Source organism: Wyeomyia smithii, chromosome 2, assembly GCF_029784165.1.
Source record: "Wyeomyia smithii strain HCP4-BCI-WySm-NY-G18 chromosome 2, ASM2978416v1, whole genome shotgun sequence".
Lineage (NCBI taxonomy): Eukaryota > Metazoa > Arthropoda > Insecta > Diptera > Culicidae > Wyeomyia > Wyeomyia smithii.
The window spans coordinates 35,573,044-35,595,941 of record NC_073695.1 but is presented as its reverse complement, the minus strand read 5'-3'; the positions used below and the strand labels follow the sequence as shown (position 1 = coordinate 35,595,941).

Genomic DNA, 22,898 nt, shown 5'->3' with positions numbered 1-22,898 from the left:
AAGATTCTATTTTCGCCGGTTTCCCGACTCGCTATTCCTATTTCCATACATCGTGCCGGCCGTTTTTCAGGTGTTTGTTGGCCCCGGAGGTTGATTGCTCTAAGGCTGACCCCCGTCCAGTGACCGGCGGTGGCCGGCAGCCGGCAGCAGCAGCAGCAACAACAACACCAGCAACGCCATGGCCGATAGTTTGTGACGCGCGTACACATGCCTGTGCCTGACCGCTGTTTACAGGAACGAACAGAGGAGGATAAGTCGTTCAGTCGATCGGAAACCTTCACCGAGAAAAGTTGGTTTTTCCTTGAAGCCCATTCGTAGCCCGCCTCGCTCGTTGGTGTGTGACTTTTACGGCACTGGTTGTTTTCTTTCGTCTGGTTTGGGTACGTTCACAGTTAACAGCAGGCAGCAGCGGTGCAATGTTGTTACTTCCTAAGTGGATGCACCAAGTGATGTTCGGTGTTATCATGTTTATTTATGAGTCCACATAATAGCCAAGTGTTAATGTGGAAATTAGGGGAGCTTCGGCAGCGCAAACAGTTTGTTTATCGCCGGCAGTTCAGGAAAGTCAAAGCGAAAATAGTTAGAATCGGGAGAGTGGCTAAGTTAAGTACCAAATCGACTGCCGTTGAGAGGTTTTGGTACAGCCAGAGAAGAGCCGCGGAGAGCGATTGCACCGATCCCAAAAGGGATCGCACGATCGTTGGACGTGAAGTAAACTAGTCGTTTTTGTCGGATGCTGCGGCTGCTGCTGACCGGTCAAAAGAGAGCGCTAGGCGATTCATTCACCGTTCGATCGCGGTTGACGTGAGTTTTACGTACCAGCACAACGCGCGCGCTAAAGTGGAAAATAAGTGCGAGCTAGCGAGATACAAATCGGTACAGTGAAAGATATTCATGTTTTTATTTTTTTTTGTTCTGTCTAAATCTGCATGGTTTTGCGCGAGTGTTTTCTGATACGGCTTGAATTTATTTTAGTTATTTCATACTCGTTTCGCGAATATACGCGATTGAGAAGCTGCTTCGTTTCGGTCGGTGTGCGGTGCTTATTGCCAAAAAGAAAAATAACCGGTGTGGGTTTGTGAACGAAGATTCGGAGTTTTTTTTCTGCATTGTTTCTATCAAGGTCTCGGTCAATTTAGTGCATACTTTTGATTCAATGTGAAGGTTTTGCGGATGGTTCAATAACCTTGAACTGTACGGTGTTTCGATAGTTACGCAGTGAGGAAAACGTTTTTTCTTCAGCTGGGGAAATTACGACTGTTTTATTTTTGTGGAAAGTGAACGTTCAAAGATTGATTTGGGTTTATCGTCCGGCTGTAGATTGTGTTTACCGATAAGTGCTACAAACGAACTGACAGGATTCGGATGTATTTCGGACGGCATTAATTACAAATGAGAAAAGCTGATTAAAAAAGACGCGATGCCAACTGTCAAACCAGGACTGCTCTCTGGAAGTTTGGACATTTGAGAAAGACAGCACGACACGAGACACTCCTGTAGCTGCTCCTCAACGACAGTTGCACGCGTACACCCGGCCTCCGACTACCAGCGGAAGAGAAAGGTGAATATTTAATTATGCACTGTTTGACGGTTCTGTAGATATTACGTTCCGAGTTTATTTTTAAACAACACCAAAAAGACATTTGAAGAATTACCGTCTGTATAGGTGGGTCCTTGCTCAACTGCAGTGGCAACAGCTTGCAGTAGCAGACCGTACGGACCGGGTGGCGGCGGAAACACGTGCTTGGATTGACAATTCTTGGTTTGCTGTCTGGCTAGCAACATTCATTTTTGGGTTTCCCCTGGGCTGATTTATTGCAGCTATTCGGGTAGGGTGTTCCTTGTTAGACTATGGGGGGAATCTAATTCTGTGAGAGTTAGGAAGTGGGAAACTATATCGAAAATTTTGAACACATTAATGTGAAAGCACAGAAGTAGAGCGAAACCAGAACAGCACACGACTGAAACGTTGTGAGTAACGAATAGAGCAGATCAATAGTTTAAGTCTAAAAAATCGCTCGAACAGAGAACACACCCCAATTAATTATTTTGGCGTTTCTTGTTGGTCTAGGTGTGACACGATACAATCGACGAGATATGTTAATCGGAAGATTATTTAATACTGAATAAGTGAAGATTTTCGTTTTAAACTAGATTTTCTTTGGTTGAGTAATTAGATTTTTGATTTTGTAATAATCGTCTAATCCATCTTGTTTACGTAGAAATGCTTTTTGATGAATAATTTTGCTGTCGATTATCAAATTGATCTGAACTCGAATGTTGGTTAAGAAAGCTTGTAAGAGTTTATTTTGATTATTGGCCCCGCTTTTGAGATTATTTCAGTTGGGAACAACACCTCAAAAGTACAGAGGGCAGTATCACAATTTTGGCAATTCTCGTCACCCGCCATGACTTTAAAATAGCTGGACTTACAATATAAATTCATATGTGGGTTTTGAATTTCTGCTCATAAGAAGGCAGAATGAAATAATGCATATATAATTTCCAAATTAATGGAAATAAATAGTGATGCGAAACCAATCCGACTAGATCAAAATCAGAATGAAATCAACAAGATATTAATGATTAGTTAAAAACAAGTAAAACACTTTCTTTGTTTTTGTTCTCTTGGAATGAATTTAACCGATCACAAGATTGTTGTTCAAGATACTTTGATCGAAGATAGTTTCGGTGCTATATTTATTCCATTAAAAATAGTAACTTTTTGAATACTCTTTTGAAAAAATAGTTACTAAACTCAGTTCACAGAGCTAGTTTGAACACAACAAGGAAATTAATTACATTGCAAAAAAAAGCAAACATGAATTGGTTGTTCTGCTTTTCATGGTGGCTGTTTTTTTATAAGAATTTTAATAACAGTTAACAAATACGCTGACTGGCAAAAGTCAAAAGTGAAGAAATACGATTAAGCGAGCGAGCGAGCCTCCATGATCTTAGCATTGGCAAACGTTTAAGGTGAAACCTCATTGAATCCAAAACTGGTCGACTTCGAGTCACCACTTCGAATTTTCAAAAGCACAAGACTCGGAAATACAAATTGCGTTCCCTATGAAAATTCTATTTTATGTTTGCTTCACCACAGCAAACATAAAATAGCATTTTCACAGGGAACGCATTTACAGTTTCCGAGTCTTGTGCTTTCGAAAATTAGAAGTGGTGACTCGAAGTCGGCCATTTTTGGATTCAATGAGGTTTCACCTTAAAGGAATATTGGCACACGCGTTTGGCATAGTAAACTAAGAATTTTTCGCAAATGTACTGGTTTTTAACCCTGTAGTAATTTTTCGGGAGTGTTTTTATATTTAAATATATACTGTATCTAGCATTTTATCTCAGATTGTATATGCAAACTGTCTTAAAACGAGTTAGAGGAAACTTATAATACTCTTTGAAAAAAAAAATATCTATAAAAATGAGTATTTGTGTGTGAGGAAACTTAGAAGTATTACAAAACTCGAGTAAAAAATCCAGAATTGAGAAAAGGCAGACAAATTCCTCCCGAGAACGTTTTAGAACTGGAGAAATTAGTTAAATTTTAATATTCGCAAGAAAAATAATGTTATAATGATAATGAAGAAATTTAGTCTCCATTTATAATCAAAAATTCTATGGTGACTAGCTCTCTAAAAACACTCATTTTAGACAAATCCACATTCGATTTTGAAAATTGAATTATTAATTAGAATTAACTTTTTGTGAGTTTTTTCTGATATATATTCCTCAAATAATGTATGTGTTCACATTCACGCAGATAACATTTGAATTATTCATCTGATCTCTTTGATGTCAAGATGAGAATTGTGTAATATTAACCACACACTTTGATGAATCTGAGTTCACTGCTAGGTAGTTACATCGAGAAATAGCTTCCAGACATCAAAGTAGTTCTGGTTGAATCTCGATAATGCATCCCATAGCTCAATGCGTTCCGCAATGGAAGCAAGGGGTATGGATGGCTTACCCAAGCAACCAGAAGTTCGAATTTCACTTAACACACGACTTAGAAGTTCACATAAAGTTCAGAGTTGGTTCCGTGGAACTTTCTTGCTGAACAACAGGAAACATTACTCACAAACCAAACTTCATTCTAAATAAAGCACCGTCAAAACCTGAAAGCAACTTAAAAGTTCATGAGAAGCTGCTTGTTCTAATTTATTGGAACCTTAAAGTTCACAAAAAGTTCACACGTGAACTTCAAAACCCCCGGAAATTAAAGTTCGGTTGGCATTTTATCCGTACTTTTAATCAGCACGAAAGTTCAGTAGAAGCTGCTTACTACTCTTCATTAGAACCTTAAAGTTCACATAAAGTTCACAGGTGAACTTCACAAACTATCGGAAATTCAAGTTCGGTTAGCATTTTATCCGTACTTCTAATCAGCACGAAAGTTCAGTAGAAGCTGCTTACTACTCTTCATTAGAACCTAAAAGTTCACATAAAGTTCACAGGTGAACTTCACAAACTATCGGAAATTCAAGTTCGGTTAGCATTTTATCCGTACTTCTAATCAGCACGAAAGTTCAGTAGAAGCTGCTTACTACTCTTCATTAGAACCTTAAAGTTCACATAAAGTTCACAGGTGAACTTCACAAACTATCGGAAATTCAAGTTCGGTTAGCATTTTATCCGTACTTCTAATCAGCATGAAAGTTCAGAATAAGCTGCTTGTTCCTCTTCATTGGAACCTTGAAGTTCACATAAAGTTCACACGTGAACTTCTAAGCCGCCGAAAACTAAAGTTCGGTTAGCATTTTATCCGTACTTTTAATCAGCACGAAAGTTCAGGAGAAGTCTATGTCTTACTTCATTTCCACTTTAGTGTTCATGTTCCGACTCGGCTTTGGTAAAAGTCAAGTTTGCTCCAGGATTAGTGATGAAAAATGAGTTTTTCCAAAACAATAAAGAAAAGTGGTTTATTTTATTATCATCGAATTTTTTTTTTTTTTTCTAAATAAACCGCAAAAGGAAAACAAAGCTATAATTCCAATAGGTAGTATTAGGGTGTTTAAAGGCTTTCTCTATCTGAACACTTTTTTTGTTATCTTACAGGAAATCAATTATGAATTCAGATTACCAGAAAAAACAAACCGGATGTAAGCTGTGGATTCCCGTTAAACACTTGTTTGCGCGTGATGTTTTTATCCCTGATCATTTTGTCCAAATCTTGGGTGTTTTTTACGTTCGGCCACAGCATGATGTTGCTGCTTCTGGAGGTCCGAATCCATTTCTCGGACACCACCGAGAGTTTTCTATGTCACCAACGGCTCGTTTCGACTACGGCAAACAGCATGTCTATTAATATGAAAAGTTTTTGTCGATTTTGATCATTTCTCTTATTTTGTATATACTGCTTACCAGAATAAATTTTCAACAAACGTTTGAAAGGAAAATATTGCGTACACAACCTTTTTCAATTACATTACCAACAAACTGCAGTTAAATCAAAACAAACTAGAGACCTGTCAGACTTAAGTTCACATTGCGTTCCGCGTGTACTTTTTCTGAACTTGAAAGTTTAGAAAAAGTTCCGCGTCAGCCTTTTCTGAACTTCCTAGTTCGCATGAAGTTCCGCCTGTACTTTATTTGAACTTTCAAGCTGAAAGAGAGACCCGGTATGTTCCTAGCCATGAACGTTTAGGTAACAAAGAGAAATCAGCACATCGAGTAAAATCGATGCTGATCTCATATAGCGGGAATGGAGCAGTGGTATGAATCTAGACTTCAAAGAGGGAGGACTCGAGTTCGAACCTTGGTGTAGTAGCAAAAAAATATGAAATTTTATAATAAATGGAGCCAGGCAATCATTCTTCTGACCTAGATTTCTTCAGTAAATGATTATCATGGGATTATACCAACACGCGAGTAATGAGTGGTGGGAATTGAAAAATTGCAAATTTATTTTTTATTTGGAGTTTTTTGAAGGTTTCATTTCAAGCTGAATAGCGCTCTGGTCAGCGACCTATCCGAACCTGGTGTGAACTTTCTAGTTCGATTTAGAAGCTGCTTTGCATGCTACTCGTAGTTTATTCAACAAATGCGAACTTGAAAGTACGGTTAATTACTTAAAAATTGAGCTAAATAGAATTCTATTCATGATCGTTAGATTAGCTGATTAGTCTATGAATTCTACTTTTATCCGAACTTTTGGTTACTTGGGTAATTATTGAATGGGTAATAGCGATGCTCAAAGATCGAGAACCCTCTGATGATGGAGGTGCGAGCTAAATATCAGATCGATAGAAGGATGTCCTTAAGGAATCCATAGTTGGGTAAGAACTTCTTAATAGGTTAGCAGAGCTAGGGTATGAGTTTGATGCCACGATTTAAAGTCGGTTACAAAATGCATTCAAATTGAGTTGTAAATCCTTCCAAAAATGTTGAAGTACCATTTACTAAAACTAACACAGCCTAATCTAGATAGAGTTCAAATTTAGTTTGAAGAAAAAGTCAATACCTCGTGGTAACTTTGGATAAAAAAAAACTGAATTGGAATTCTCATCTAGACAAGGATCTCACTGAAGTTACAAATGCCCTATGGGTTTGTAGTAGAGTTGTGAAGAAAACATGGGGACTACGACCAGAAACTGTCCATTGGATTTCTGCCCGAAAACCACATATGGTGACCTTGAATTAACACGGTAATCGTTATAGGATACTTGAGATTTTATTAGGAATTCACAATAAACTTCGATGTTCATACAATATATAGAAGATTGCATGACAACAAAGACAAACTTCGACATTCTCTTCAAAGTAGTAGTAAAATTAGGCCGCTATGAATGGGAGTCAGGAGGACCGAGTCTACATCTAGGTTCCATCGTGTTTTTTGTGAATCCTGTTGAATTTTCATTCGTTGTTTCAATGTTTCAAGGTCAAGTAGAGGACAGTGGCAGGCTTGACTATTCTTTTAGAGAAACACTTATGTTTCTCTGCGAAAACAACTACTCTCACAATACTCTGGTGGGCAAAGCGACGCACTTACTTGAAGAGAGCAGTGAATCGTGTGTACCTGAGGAGCTCGCAAAAACACCGCGGTGGATTCGGAATATCTCTCCAGAAAAAAAGTATAGTACAAAAAATTGATACAGGTTTTGAGGCATTGAGGAGAATGCCAAGCCTGCGGTGGAAATACTATGAAAGATTTACAGGATTCTGCCAAAGTAGACTTCTCACTAAATAAGAGAAACGTTCTCGATCAAAAGCATTACCAACGAACAATTAAGCGTTTTGAGGCATTGGGAACTTTGAAGTTTCGAACAACTGTTGTGATGAATCCTAGTTGACGTGTAGCTTCCGAAATAACAGCTGAGCGATGCTGATTGAAAGTAAACTTAGCATCAAGTAGCATGCCCATCAATTCGGTAATTAAAAAGTATTAGACTTCCTTTTCAGTGAAACATTTGGATTGAACATGTAGAAACAGTAAGAACAAGCCAATTTCGTCGACGTTGGCTTCATATATATTTAGTTGGCTTTATATATATTCAGTTGTGTTCAAATGTATGATTTTGTTCCAAATAATTGTCATTTGCGGTAAGTGTTACTTTTCTCATTTCAGCGCATCGAGAGTTGAAAAAGTTTATGGGAATGCTGCTCTAAGTGAAACAACGTGCCATGATTGGTTCTGTTGTTTCAAAGACGGTAATTTTGATGTTGACGATTGTCCACGTGAAGGAAGACTTTCGGAGACGCTCAATTCGATCCATATCAAACGCAGGAGTAGCTTCCTGTATTGGAAGTTACCCGCCAATCCACTTTTAGGTAATTGCATGCTTTTTGGCATGATTCAAAAACGTGTAACCTGGGTTTTCGTTTGTTAACAACTACTCAAGCAGCGAAAAGGAAGAAGACATCGTGACGGGTAATGAACTATAGATTTAATACAGCAACTCAAAAAAAAGGCTGTTCTGCTTCTACGAATATTGAAGAGAAGCCTCTCTTAGACTGTACAAGCATGACCTCGTTCACGACTGCAATCGCGTCCTTTTGTCTGTTATTTTTGGGTTTTGTGACGACCCCTAGGAGAAGTTACCACACACGATTGGCCCTAACGGAAGTCAATTTGCCAAGAGTTGCTAAGTGTGTATACCCTTTTTGTCGTAGTCCCACACTTGCTAGTGTACCGTCTGACGGGGTGAGATTGTGCCAAAAAAGGATTCGTTTTTGTTTCTTAGCTTGTAATGCACACATTTAGGCAATGAGTTTGATCCAAATCACGTCAATGCACACTTAAATGTTTAGTTAACAACTGCCGCAAAAATGGTTTAGTTACAATAAACTATAATTTTGCTAAAATTAACTGAACTTTGGCCTTATCTCACCCCTCCTATGGGGTGAGATTGTGCCAAAAACAAAAAGTTGAATTAATTACCTGTTAAATGAACAGTAGTGTATCTACGAATAACTCACATGAATAACATGATTAAACAGTAAGCATAGGGACGATCATAAACAACGTGGACTATTAAGAGGCTGTAGGGGGTTGACCAGAAACTACGTTTCATATGAATTATAGAAAATAGTATGACTGGATCAAATCGATATCTGGAGTAACCAGTTATGAGAACGTGGCTTATAGACAGTGTCTATACACATAGTGGCGTCTCCAGGTAGCTTAGAAAGGGAAAACGTTAGAACATAAAGCCTAAGAAGACTTTTCGTTTCAATTATTATGTGTCATTGACCACTGTATATTTCATTGGAAATCTTAAAACCGCTGGAAACGTACCAACAACCCTACTTCCTCGTTTTAAAAGTCGTCAGTTTATATAGAATAGGTGTACAAAATTTTGTTACCTTCTATAAGCAAAATCAGTCATTGTAAATTTCCACCTAACAGTTGTTAGCTTACTGTTCTCAAGCTTTAAGTCATTGTTTCAAATAATACTATAGCTAGACAACATACTTTATGTAAACGATGCAAGTATTTTGGTGTATACTGATATAATTTTGTCGTGAATGTGAATTCCGCACATTGTACCGTTCATTATAGCTTGGCACAATCTCACCCCAGAAGGGCGCGAAAAAAGTACAGTTTGGAAAAACATTATTTTCTGAGCCAACACAGGCTCAATGCATAATATTTTCTCACCACATTGGAGACGACATCCTAACGTACCAAATGAGCAGTAAGTTGACGTGATTTCTTGATCGGGTTGGTTTCCCTGGGACATTTTTGGCTAACGTTATTTGCGCACGTTTTTCACCCTGTACTTTGAAATATTATGCAAGTGGAACAGTTCACTGATATTATCTATATTCGATTCAAATTTGTGAATAAATATGGCACGTTTCATAAAGTATTGAATTTGAGGTATTAGGTTCAAGAAATCTTAAGTAATTTAACATACAAATATTTCCCGTTTTGGCTCAATCTCACCCCCGTGGCTTAATCTCACCCCGGCAGACGGTACACGTTTCTGCAGTGCTGGATCTCGATAAGATCTACGCCCCGGTCAGTGTTATGAAAACGACTGCAAGACAATGACAGCAAATTTTTAACTGATCCGGCTCTCATTGTATTGCACAGCTCTCTCTGTTTCCCATACGTTCGGTAAACAGTCCGACAGCAACTGACGACAGCACACATGCAACTCCATACGGGCTGTTAGTTTTCATCTCCTTATGTCTGTTGGTTATTCCAAGCTGTCGTAAATGACAGCCTATAATCTTCCGACATCCTTCAGCACGAATCCGAGCGGGATGTCAGGTGATTATGATACACGACAGTAAGGCCGATGAAAGAATGAAAGAGAGATGGTGCGAAGCACGTTTTTTCTTACGTGGGGCATAATATCAACAATGGAAACGGTTTGCTTTGTATTCAATATGCCACCAGCCTGTGAAAAAGGAGAAACGAAAAAATGCAAGTCGATGACAGCCGCAGCCGATCAGCAGACTGTCACACTGAGCAAACTAGGCTGTCATGTTCGAAAGAACAAAATACATGCGCAAGAATGAACTGTCGTACGCAACACAAGACAGTTTCTTTGCCTTGTTTAAGCTGTAGCTGTATGTGAGCTCTCATGAACAGCTCATGCATGAGGCTGTTAGAGTGAAAAGAGAGAAAAGTCGTCAGTATAATGTTGCTCTGCAGTCATTCTCCTAAGCTTGGCCCCGGTGCATCCAGAAGCCGGAGAGCCAGAAAGTAACTGTCAGGAATGTTTGGATCGTCAGTGTTAAACAGGAACCCAGTTTCGGAGTGCGTTCCCTAAGGCATACGCCGTGGAGTCTTCTGCAGTAACCGCATCGCTCCTTTCTCATCTGCGAATTCCAACCCATGACTTGGACCGGTGACTTCGTCATCTTCATGGGTGAAATATTTACGAAGCTGTCGCTGAGTTCGCGGTCGCGATCAGAGACGGCTTTTTGCACCAATCGGATGGGCTTCTCCTTCTTCTCTCAGTTTAAACGGAACTCTCAGCTTCAAATTATCCAAGCCTATGAGTAGCTTGGGTTCGATCGCCTCATAATTATCGATGGTCGACCATGCAGATGAAGAAAACGCTTTGCTAGATCTTGGTACTTCATACTTTGGATAGAAAGAACCAGTCGACTAATCAGGCGTTGGAGTATCGAGAATTTTTTTGCCAGAGATATTGAACTGAACACATTAGGAGGTCGGCTCGTCCCATTGCACGTTCCCGGCCCACTTCGAGGGGGCGTGGATCTGTTTTCTCAGACCCGCGACAGGACCGGAGGTTACGTGACTAGTCGAAACGGATCGATTGGAGGATGTGTGAGAATGTAAAAGTGTATGGTGCTTCTGGCGACAGAGTTCCTTTTTCTGGACTAGCTCCCACCGTTTGCTCAGTGTAGCCTCCGTTGAATTGCTGACACTCGGCAACTCGATGGCTAGTTCGACCGCACGGTTGACACTGCTTGTCCGGTTTCGCGCTGGTGGGGACTTTGTCAGTCGTCGGAGCTGTCGGTTGGCGTGCAGAGTGCGCTTGAATGATGAGAGTATTCCCTTAGGCTTGTTGTTTCTGACATTGGTGTACGTGATGGACTTCTGGGAGCTTAATTCTGGAATACTGAAAGAAACTTCGCTCTGTGAGCAAACAGACATGAAGGTTCCAGAGGTGTCCAAAGTTGCAGGCGGATGATTGGTCTTGTAAACTGCCCAGTCGAGACGCTTTGAATCGGGCAGTTTAACCACCAGTTCTTGCAAAAGCACAGAATTTGCAAGATGGTTGAGCTGCTGTCCTGCCTTGGGATGGTCAATGAGATTTTGCACTGCTAGGCCAAAGTGCATGACCGTTTCTAGCCAGTCATGTCATGGCGGTGGAATTTGATTTATCTTGCACAATTGCGACCGAATCAGCAGAGCAGTGCGTCCAAACAACGTACGCAGGGTATGAATGACGTATACTCTTGCCGGCAAGAGTAATCTACTTCGAACGGACTTCAGTTACTAATAAATATAACTGGTTGTAGACTGCTTGAAGTTACTAATGAATATGGGCTAGTCCCCGGATGTTCGTTGAACAAAGGCATATCTTTCTCTAAAACTTACCTCGCTGAGATTTGCGCCTGAGTTAATTCGCGAACAAAGGGGAAGGAATTGGCCGGCGAAGGTTGAGGCGGTGGACCTGGATTTGGTGTGGTGACGAAGAAAGTACATTTGAAGGCTGCGGTTCTTCTGGCGCACCGGGAATTTCTGATGGAGCTGGACACTGCGGTACGGAAACGGGGATGGAGTCGGCGACAGCGTCAAATAAGCCGGTGGATTTGTCTGTCCGGGAACTCCTACAGAGCCCTGTGAAACAGTGGACAGAGCTCGTGGTGGAGGTTTTTGCCGTAATGGTGTCAATGGGAGAAAGGGAAGATACACTTGGACTTCGTGATTCCCCAGTTGATTTCCGTTTGATCTTCCAGCGTCCTGGTTGTTTAGCCAATCTGATAATCTGCTGTTGGTTAAGGCTGACGATGGAACCACCTCTGCTAAGCGCTTCTGCTATCTGCAGCTCGAACATGTGACGCTCCACTACCGCAAGGATTCGACTTTCTTTTCGCTATAAGCATTGGGGTGGGGAAAAGTGATTGATTTTCCAGAACCAAGTTTTGTTTGGTTCCTTTTGGGGTCCCAAACAACCCTAAACATACCTAAAGTCGATTGGTTTTGGCTCCGCTTGGCGCATTGCATTTCAAATTTGTATGAAAATTCATATGGGAAAACCTACCTTTTTGCATTTACCTCTCTAGAGAGCTCAATAATGCACTACATTATGTTAAAGTATAGTATTTTAGATGCCTAACAACTTTGCAGAAGACATTGAAGAGCTAGAATGTCCCTGAGAAAAGCTATAGCTGTTCAAAGTTGAGTATGTCGATTTCAATGCAGAAAATCTTGTTTTCTGCCAACATTACCAATGTACCGGCGTCAGTAGGATTCCCATCAGAAGTAACCTGTCGTAACGAGTTTATGCACTCAGCTGAACCAAGAAAACAAATTTAGGTCAATATTCTAGGCGTAGGTAGAATCTACAACGGGTTTCAGAGATTACTTCTGATGGAAATCTGACTGACGCCGGTACAATGGCAGTGTTGGCAGAAAAAATGATTTGCAACATAAATTTCGAAACACTCTACTTTGAACAGCTCTAGTATTTTTTTGGCACACCCTAGCTCTTTAGTGTATTCGGCCAAGTTGTTAGGCGTCAAAAATCCTACCATTTGAAGTCATGAAACCTATGGTTTGAGCCATTTTGAGCTCTTTAGAATGGAAAATGCAAAAAAGTTGGTTTTTCCATACAAATCTCCATATAAATTTAAAATGCAATGCGCCAAGCGACGAAACCAATCGACTTCCAATAAATTCAGGATTGTTTGGGGCCCCAAATAGAACAAATAAAACTTGGTTCTGGCTTTCTGCTATAAAGTTTCATTTTTTCCATATGACGATTCCCCACCCTAAAAAGCATTTTCAAAAATCAGAAAAAGGTATAAAGGATTTCGAATAGGCTTCCAAAACCGTCAATTCTAACTCCTAATGGATGATAAAAAAAAATATTGGAAAGTGCTGGCATCGTAAAAAGAAAACATTTTTCGCTTTCAAACAAATCTAAGGACTACAAACTTAATGGTTCCTGAATAAGACTAAACACGTTGCGTGATGTGGTAAAAGCAAAGCAAGGCCTTAGTGCTACATTCCGATTCAGAACTCGGCCTTTTGTTTATTATACACAGACTTCGCAGCCAACTGTTTAGTGTACAGGACAATTGCGGGGCTAGCACTACGATCCCACTGACACTAACAGTCTCTCCTGAGCCGAGACTCGAACCTACGACGCCATTAGACTAGCATCGTAACTCGAGACTAACTAATATTAGATATTGATATTGTGGTAAAAATTATAGAAAAGTAAAATCAAAGTTTAAATTGTAATTTGTGGCTAACCCTTTAGTTGATTTTTTATTCACAACTGTTTTTATTTTCACCAACGCCAATATAAGTTCCACAACGAATAGAAAGGCTTGATTTCCTTTTCTTTCTTATTATTTTTTCCAAATAATTTTTTTACAAAAGGGAGGGGGTTGTCACGATATAACATTCTTTTCTTAGAGGGAGGGGTTAGCAATGAGTGGCAAAACGTGAAGTGGAGGGATACCAAATTGAATAATTCCAAAACACTATTAAAAACAAAACAACAACAACTACAACACATTTTTCTTACGGTTTCCACAGCATGCCACTCTAATGATGTAAGACGCAATCCCACGTCAAAACAAAAATTCGCTCGAAAATCAGTCTTAATGGCAAGATAATGTAACAGAACAAGAGTGAGCTAAAGTTCAATGGAAAAAGGAAGACAGAGCAAGGTTGTGTTTTTCATAATTATTGGCATTCCCACCATTACAGCCGCATTCTTATTCTCTACACCACTTAGGACTGTGGCGTTACTACAGCCGAGTGACATTTATTTTTATAATTTGAGATAGCGGAAAAAACGCGAGAATTTTTTCCCCTCTGTCCGTTTTTCAATTCACACTACTGCAGCCGAACAGCAGGCCAGCTGCCTGTTGCATTTCCGTCTATATCGCCAGGGAGATTTCACTTTCAATAGCGCCATTTTACCGACGTTCGTCGTCGTCTTGGTGGCATTACACAAAAAAAAAATGACGCTAAGTACCCACCACCGAGCGAGATCGATCAATGCAGCGCGTGGTGTTTATTTTGGCTCTCGAGATTTCATTCTGCTGGTTCGATCGGTGGTGGACTTGAACCTGTTGAGCGAAGCATTCTTTATTATTATTATTTCTTTTCATTTTCATCGCTTCAGGGCAGATTCTACCTGTGCGGCATTCACTACCTGCGCTTTACTGCGTGACTGTATTTTTAAGCTTACGACATGCAAGCGGGAAAAATTGTTTTTATCCATCACCCGTTAGCAAACAAATGACGTCCGTGAAGCTGTTGATGGCGTAATCTAAACCATCATGATGATGACGCTAGTGCCGCGTTTTTATCCATCGCAGGTACGGACGGACGAGCGTCACCACGCGACCGTAATCCGTTGGAATTGGGTTGAAACAAGAAACCTAACCTCGAACATGAGTCACAGAAAAACCACCGAAACAAACCCGAAAAGCCTCAACTGCTTGTGGTTAGTGATCCTCCTCCACCAAAATAGCCGCATGTTAGCGAACTGGTTTAGCAATACGGAAAGACAAATCGGTACCGATCATCGAACAGCGGATCTCATCGCTCGGAAGCGACGAAAGGCGCGACGATGTTCGATGCAGCAATGACGAATGCGGTTTTTTGTTTGACCTTTTTCGGTAAAAACACGTAGAAATATGACTCACTCAAAAGTGAAGGTAAACATGTGGGAAATCATGTCCAAGGTGTGATGGAACCAAAAATTAATGGATTGATGCCGAAACCACACATTTCATTTATTATAGATGAGGTAAGGATATTCGATACAACCGAAAGAGATCAAAACAAATTCTGGTACATCATCAACGTCAAGTCATGGTGGTATTCAGTTTCTGTGTCACAACAAAAGGCTGCCCAATTCGCCTTTAATCCTAGCACGTACGGGATAAAACACTGAGCATGCAAATAGAAACTTTCGCTAATTTTGAACGAATTTTATGGGAAAACAAAAAACAAAAACAATCGACATGCCAACTGCGCTGCGTTCATGTTCAACCTCAATTTTTGCAACATAAAGCGCGAAAGTGGCTTCCACAAAAAAAACCGCCAATAATTATCGATCCTCCAGAGGAGAGCAAAAAGATTGCCTAAACTTCAAATGCTATATACTTTCTGTATGGTAACCTACATGCTGCGTTATCTGTAATTGCCGAAACGTTGCTAGCCGTTCACAGCCGCAAGCTCTGGTTCAGGGTTTCCGAAATGTATCATACGTGACAAAAATCAAACTTCACCTGCTGCGAACAGAATTCGCACCCAAACAGGGTGAAGCCTTCCGGGAATGCTTTACCGGAGGTGCCCAGGTACGAAAGAAAAAGCGATCGATGATGGTAATGAATTAGCTTAATATTTCGGCGAACCGTACACGAAAGGCACCCGAAAACAGATGCAGGCGCCGCCGGCCGGTCAACGCACGCGTCTTGCCGCGAAATTAGACGGCATCGGTTGCCGTCGTCATGCCCCAGGACTGGTGAGGCAAACGGCAGTAAACCGTGGAGGCTCACCGTAGTGATTCTTATCGCCGATAGATGGGCCAAAATGCTTTGACGGAGAGAGTAACATGAAATCAGGCTATCCGCAAATTATAGCATGTCCAGACCCAATTAGACATGCCGATTAGAAACGGAACGTTTTTTTTTTTTGAGCTGTATGATGAGCTTGGGTGATTCGAAAGGAGACGTTATAAACTATTTTCTAAATCTCCTTTATTTGTAAAACATGTATGATTGATGTTTTAGGTCCTATTTGAGATTTATATTATTAGTTTGACTACAAGAATCAGATGGAAGGTTCGTTGAAAGCTCCTAATGGAAAGTTTGTTCAGGTGTAGAACTACGTTTTTGATTATGCCCTTTAATTATTGCTTATAACTCGTTCAGCTTTTTCTCATTCTTATAAAATCAGTGTCCGTCCAAATGCGGGGAACTGTACCATTTTGATACCAACTATTGTACTATTAGGAAATGGCAACTCTTGTTGAAATCGGGTTTTGCCAGTTGTAAAATAGCGTTGTTAGTTCATTTTTAGGAAGTGATGAAAAGTTTAAATACTTCAATATGGGAATTTTCGGAATGGGAATGATATCCAGAGGCTAGAATTAGATTCCAGACGTCATTTAAAAATTCAAGATGAGTATGAATATTCAACCGAAGCAAATCGGCCCTTTTCACGGCTACATAATTATTTCATGAGAATAATTTCAAATATGTTGAATATGAGTTATTGACATAAAAATATTGATACAAGATTTCCTATTGTTATCTTGTCTCATAAATAGTCAACTTTGTTCCTCAGTCGATAATTATAATACGATGCAACTCCAATTCGGAGATTCACTGAGAGGGTTTACTTTCTCTCAAAAATTAAATTTAAAATAACTTTATCTGACAGGAGAGAATTGTGGATACAAAAAGAAAGTATCGCTAGATGGAAATTATCATAAGCGAGAGACAATTGCGATCACTTGAACTGAGTAACAAGTGTTGACAGTAAAACAAACTTTTAATCGTTTTACAGAATGTTGGTTACTATTGTCATTAAGTAACACAATGAACTTTCATTCGTCGGTATTATTTCCGCCAAAGGTATGTTGTGTGTTGGTTGATGCATTTCCGTGTCGTATTTCACGCAACTGCTGATAAGTGACTGTTACCTATAAACAATGCGCAGCGCAATCCAACCTACTTTTTTACATTTTTCCATAATACCACATCCGCGGCCCCGCCTACTGGTGGGGTTATTCCTTTCCGTTGGTATTCAAGACAATCGCACTTTTTTTTTCATCACATCATCATTCCTTCGTCCACTGACTTTCGCGCGATTCAGGTGTATATTTTAAAACCGGGTCCAGTTTACATCTATTCTTCGTGTTTCTCGTGATTATGTTCTTACCATCTTTGCTATCAATGGCAAAAATCAGAGCAATTCATAAATTAGCCACACTTAAAAAAGTCATCTTATAGCATAGTAAATACCTTTAAATAAGGAACAATAATGACTTTAAACCCGCAATAAATTCTTTCTCGTACGAGGGTGTCTGGCTGAAATCCGTTTATTAGCAGCTTTACAAGCTATAAATCAACGAAATGGTTTGTCGGGAAGTGTGCGTATTCTACGTCAGTTATACGGTCGTGTCTTGGGTACAACCTCTTACTATTTTTTTTTCTTACTCAATTAACACTGAGAAGTTTTTGGTTCCTAACACGCGTTATTGAAAAAACCGCCCTAATTAGAAAATCCGCGTGAAAAAAAAACTCGTGAAAAATCCGCGCAAGAAAACAAGGCGTATAGAATCTGACTATATTTGGAAAAAAAGTTCTCAGGATGGAGGAGGGCATTTTTGACGTATAATTATGTCTTACGTAAACACAGTGGTGCAAATTGAAAAACCGAAAAACCGGAATATTCACGAGAATTGTCCACTTGCACTGCATAAAACTTAGACAGTTCCTAACGGATTTTATTCATTCTGACAGCAATCGATTGTAAAATCAGCTGTGCGACCCCCAAAATGATGCTAACTATTGTGCTATCAAAAAAAAGAAAATAGAGATATGTTGACGGATCCGAGCTGAAAACAAGCCCAAATATCAGGCAAAAATCTCAATTTCAGCCTAAATCAAACTAAACAACCAATCACTACCTTTCTTCCCCAGCACTGCCAACACTAAAGTATACATATGATTTGACTTTCTACACGATTTGTCGTGTTGTTTTGCTCACTTTAGTGCACAACGGTACACCAACCGGAAGAATAACTGTTAGTAGTCACGTATAAAAGCGAGCATGCACAAAATTTGTTCTCCATTGTCTATCTGATCACTGTTGAAATCGATGGACCGCACTGGCGATTGGCAATCACCTTCCGTAGGGCTAGATTTTGGATCTCCCGTCTATGTAGGAGACACCGTCACACAAGCATGTCTGTAGCACTGCTGAATATATCCGGAAAGTAAACGAGTAAATGATGACTTGCGATAAAGTGTGCAAGGGATACAGAATAGCTATATAGCGAGGTCGTCTTATACGTCTTGCGGTGGTGTAATCGAAAACGCATCTGACCGAAGATTAGAAGTTGTGGGTTCGAGTCCCACCTGCTGGACTATATTTTTAGTAAATTTCTAATTAACTATTTCCCCAGTTAGTACATTTTTCAATCGTCAGCTCCACATTTACTGCTTAAAATAGAAATATATCCAGACATGTTTGTGATTCTGTCCAGATCTGGCGCGTTCGCTCTCAGCCGTTTGGGCTTGTAGTATGTGAAGGAAAAATAAGAGAAATGTAAGTAACCCGTGTGACGTAAAGAAAATACTTTCACTGCAGCCAGGTTACAAAAAGCCCTGTTTAAAGAAGCAGTTTGGGAAGACTGAGAAAGAATGGTGGCGCTTACACCACAGATTCTCAGGAAACGCTGAATATTAAAGAGAACACCTAAGCTCAAATGCTACTTGGATTGAATCTTAAAATCTTTCCTTTTCCATTCTCAGTAAATCCAAAGTTGAAGGGGTAATAGACTCATTCCAACCATATAAGTTTCCGGGTGTGGATGGAATACAACCAGTTATGTTCCAGAAGAGAAAGCAACTCTTTATTCCAGAAATTACGGAGATGTGTAGGGTGAGCCTAACACTAAACTACATACTTTCTAGTTGGAGACAAACTAGAGTGTTGTTCACATCAAAATCCGGTAGACGGAGTAAGACACTCCCGATAGCCTTAAGGTGGAACCTCATTGAATCCAAAAATGGCCAACTTCGAGTCACCACTTCGAATTTTCAAAAGCACAAGACTCGGAAATACTCATTGCGTTTCCTATGAAAATTCTATTTTATGTTTGGTTCACCACAGCAAACATAAAATAGCATTTTCACAGGGAACGCATTAACTATTTCCCAGTCTTGTGCTTTCGAAAATTCGAAGTGGTGACTCGAAGTCGGCCATTTTTCGATTCAATGAGGTTTCACCTTAAGGCCCATTAGCAATTAGCTTAGCCTGCGCATTAAGATGATTTAAGTAAAAAAGTTAGGGTGAAAGATGTGCTTTTTCAATCCAGGTCGGTTATTTTCAAAGATAGAAGAAAACTTTTATTCTGCAAGGTTGCTTAGAGTTAACGGATCTATAACATTGTATAACAACTTTTTCTTTTGTCTGCAGCGATAAAAAAAATTAGAAATGTACTTGTTTTTATCTAAAATCTGGGTTACTCTTGAGTTTGATATTTTTTCAATAGGCGCTTTATCATAAATAACAACTTCCAGAAGAATATTTTTTTCTAAAGTATTGCTACCGAGCTCTAGATCCAAATTTCCCCCTAAATTCGGTTTCTGAACCATTGTGCAATGGCACTTTATAGTGCCTTAAAATTATTCAATTAACGGAGTTATTGCTTTCCTGCCACTCGTCGAAACGTTACTAATAGTGATAACAACAGTGTCCATTTTCAAAGCAAACTCAGTTGCACCTTCGCTGTTTTTAAATTATTTCGGTGCACTTAGAAGTGCCATTGGTGTTTTCGCAATAGTGGCACCCGTCAAGTCTGTTAGTTTTCTGGTGATTGAGAATTACAATTTGCATATGGCGCAAGGTGATTCTCTTTTTTTATTATTTCTGGCGGCATTTCTTTTAACCTAATTCTGAAAAAATATTTCCAAATTGAATTTGTGCAGAAACCTGCATACAGTCCCTCTACAATTATGGGTCAGTCAACGTGCTGTCTGAATGTTCAAAAATGGGTATAAAATCGGGAAAATTATCTACTACGAATGTTTTACTACCTATCTCTGTGTTCTGATGTGTACTTTTGATCAACAATTAGTTTCACTGCAGTTGATGCGTGAAAACCGGTTGGGAAGAAAAATATCACTTTCATAGCAAAAGACACAATTACGGGTCACAATTGAGTACTTTGCCGACGAAAATAGCCTGAGTAACGAATCTCCTATGCTATGTGGCAAGTTCCCTGAACTTTGCTACGGCAATCGGCGATATCTAATCAATTTGTTCTGTATGGATTCAAATCTGTTTTTCCAGTACCAAACAACTGCATTGGACTCTAAAGTCGAGCGCACTAAATCGAACGTGTAGAAAGCCGACTTCCCGATTGCAGTAGAATTGACAGTCTATAATAAAGATGGTTACTTCCTTGTGGTACATCTGACATATTGGAGAAGCTGTCAGATAATATTAAACTTGACATGAAGTCGTCTGTCTGTTAAACAGTCCTAGTTTATTTAATTTCGAAAGCAGTATTCCATGTCGCTTCAAGGGCAATGTATATAACGTCAACTGGAGAACCGGCAACCATATTTCGAAAGCAGTATGATGTAAGGTAAACCAAATTTGTAGAAACAGATCACTTGGGGTGAAAACCGTGTTGATCAGCTGATATTTAGTTTTTACAAAGCTTTAGAACAGTATCTCATTCATAGCAATCTCGAATACTTTGGAGCGTGCACATAATAACGTTAAGCCACGATAGTTTGCGATTTTTTATGCACAAGGAACACGATAGACAATTTCCGGCATGAAGGAAATTTGCCTTCACGAAGTGCTTAATTAAAAAGTAACGTCAAAGGCTGGATTAATGGGGTCATGCATCGTTGTCCAGCTATATTTAACATTTTTTTTTGTATGAATTCAAATCAATTAAACAGCGCCTCTCTTCAAGGTTACTACTCGTCCAATGAAAAAAGAATTGAAAGAGACTATCACTGAAATTCTTCGCTTCGCACCAGAAAATTGAAAGAACCCAATCGAATATGTTCTCGAAGAAGCACATTGACATGAGACAGGCTGTATTCTTATGGTAACCTCGCGGTTGTGTCTTATAAACAATCTCCTAAAATTTCGGAGTTTTTGTATTTTTGTGGTTTTCGCGACACCTCAATACGATATTTAACTTATTGTTTGCGACTCCAAAATTAACAAGATAGTTCGAACAAAATTGTTATTTATCTTGCTCTGAACGGTCTGCTTTTACTAATGTTTATTTAAAGCAGTAATAAAAAAAATTAATGAATTCGAAGTAAGTTTTTCTTGATTTAAAAGTGCAGAGACAAATCGCGCGAAATGACCGATGGTCGAATATCGACCATTTTTTGATTTGAATGAAACTTTGCACACGTATTTGGCTTAGCAAACTGAGCATTTTTCACAGGTGGGGAGTTTTTTTAAACCCATGAGTTACATTCTAAAAGGGCGTATGCCTCTTGGCACAGGTTTTATTCGAAGCATTGTAGCCCAGAAACCGTTGGTTGTACAGAAAAACTGTCTGAGAATGAGTTGTAGGGAATTAAAAATGCACCATAAAAGAATATACACTGTACAAAAAAATTTTTTTTTACCAAAAAAAATTAAAAATAAACATTAAATTTCAATTTAAAAAAAAAGAGTTGAACTTTTTTTTATTTTTTTTAAAGAAACTTGACGTTAATACGCAACTTTAAAAAAAATCCAGGATGGAGAAATGAAAAATAATTATTTTATGGTAGATTAATTTCTTTTTAAACATTTTTCAAAATATTTGTATTCTGATGATTTTAAAAGATTTAGAAAGTCATTTTGAATCAAAAAGCTCTTGGTAGTAAACATTTTAAAGGCATCAGTTTTCGAGTTATTTTAAATTTAAGCTCGAAAAATTATTAATATTTCGGAAAATACACGTTTTTCTTAATTTGTCCATGGTTCTCCAGCAAAACCCATACATTCATTCTCTGACAACAAAACGATTGGATAAATAACACGCCTACCTACACGTTCCCCCTTGCCGAATGTCTTATAAAAAATATGTTTGTCGTGCAACACTGCCTACTTGTTTACTAATAATAACTGTTTGTAAAGTACGCAACCAACTACTGGGTTACCTATAACAACGTACTACTGGGTTACCTATAATATCTGTTTTCGTTTATAAATACGATTGCACTACTCCAGATGTGTTAGTAACAGTTTGCATTTTGTGAAGATGAATAAAGTGAAATTGGAATACACCAAGCCCAAATGCTGTAAACCGTTTCCCGATCATCGGTGCTCATCAAGCTTACGCATATTAAAAAGCAACGTTATTGCAAAATTAAAAATATTGAACAGTCAATCTCATTTTAATACGTCTTTATCAATTTGTGATTCGTGTAGTTATTGGAATGATAGTCAAGCCACCATACATCCCTTCGTTGTTTACTATTCAAATCTGGAACACTTAAGAATATCAGCTTCATCATAATATCGGAATTACTCCATCATGATACTGTTGCGGTTCAGGTGTTCATTGCCAAATTAATGAGTTTTTTGAAAACAACAATAGAGTTGAAAAAAGCGATAATAATGTCTGATGGAGCTGCCTCACAATATAAAAATAGAAAAAAATTTTGCAAGTCTTTGCAAGTTCAAAACAAAATATAACGTCGATGCAGAGTGGCATTTTTTTGCGACTTCTCATGGTAAAGGCCCATGGGATGCAATTGGTTGCATGTTAAAACGAATGGCAGGAAATGCAAGTTTAGCTAAAGAACATGAACATCACATTACAAGCGCAAAAGAATTGTATGATTGGTCTAATCAGGAAAGTAATGAAAATTCATCAAAAATGTCATTTAGTTGGGTATCATATGAAGAATATGAACAAGGAGTAACAGAATGGAGCAATATTTTCAAAAAATCTATAATAATAGCTGTCACACAAAAGTATTACTCTTTTGTTCCGATTTCAGAAATT

General features: G+C 39.0%; 1 protein-coding gene across 2 annotated transcripts in view; it reads left to right on the top strand.

The window, feature by feature from the left end:
- The first annotated feature begins 259 nt into the window (after nucleotides 1-259).
- The window catches only part of LOC129721493 (protein windpipe), a 160,101-nt gene continuing 137,462 nt past the window's right edge, over nucleotides 260-22,898 (top strand). For both annotated transcript variants that reach the window (XM_055674145.1, XM_055674143.1), the window contains exon 1: nucleotides 260-1,561. The gene's annotated coding sequence lies outside the window, so the exon portion shown is untranslated. The remainder of the gene's footprint in view (nucleotides 1,562-22,898) is intronic.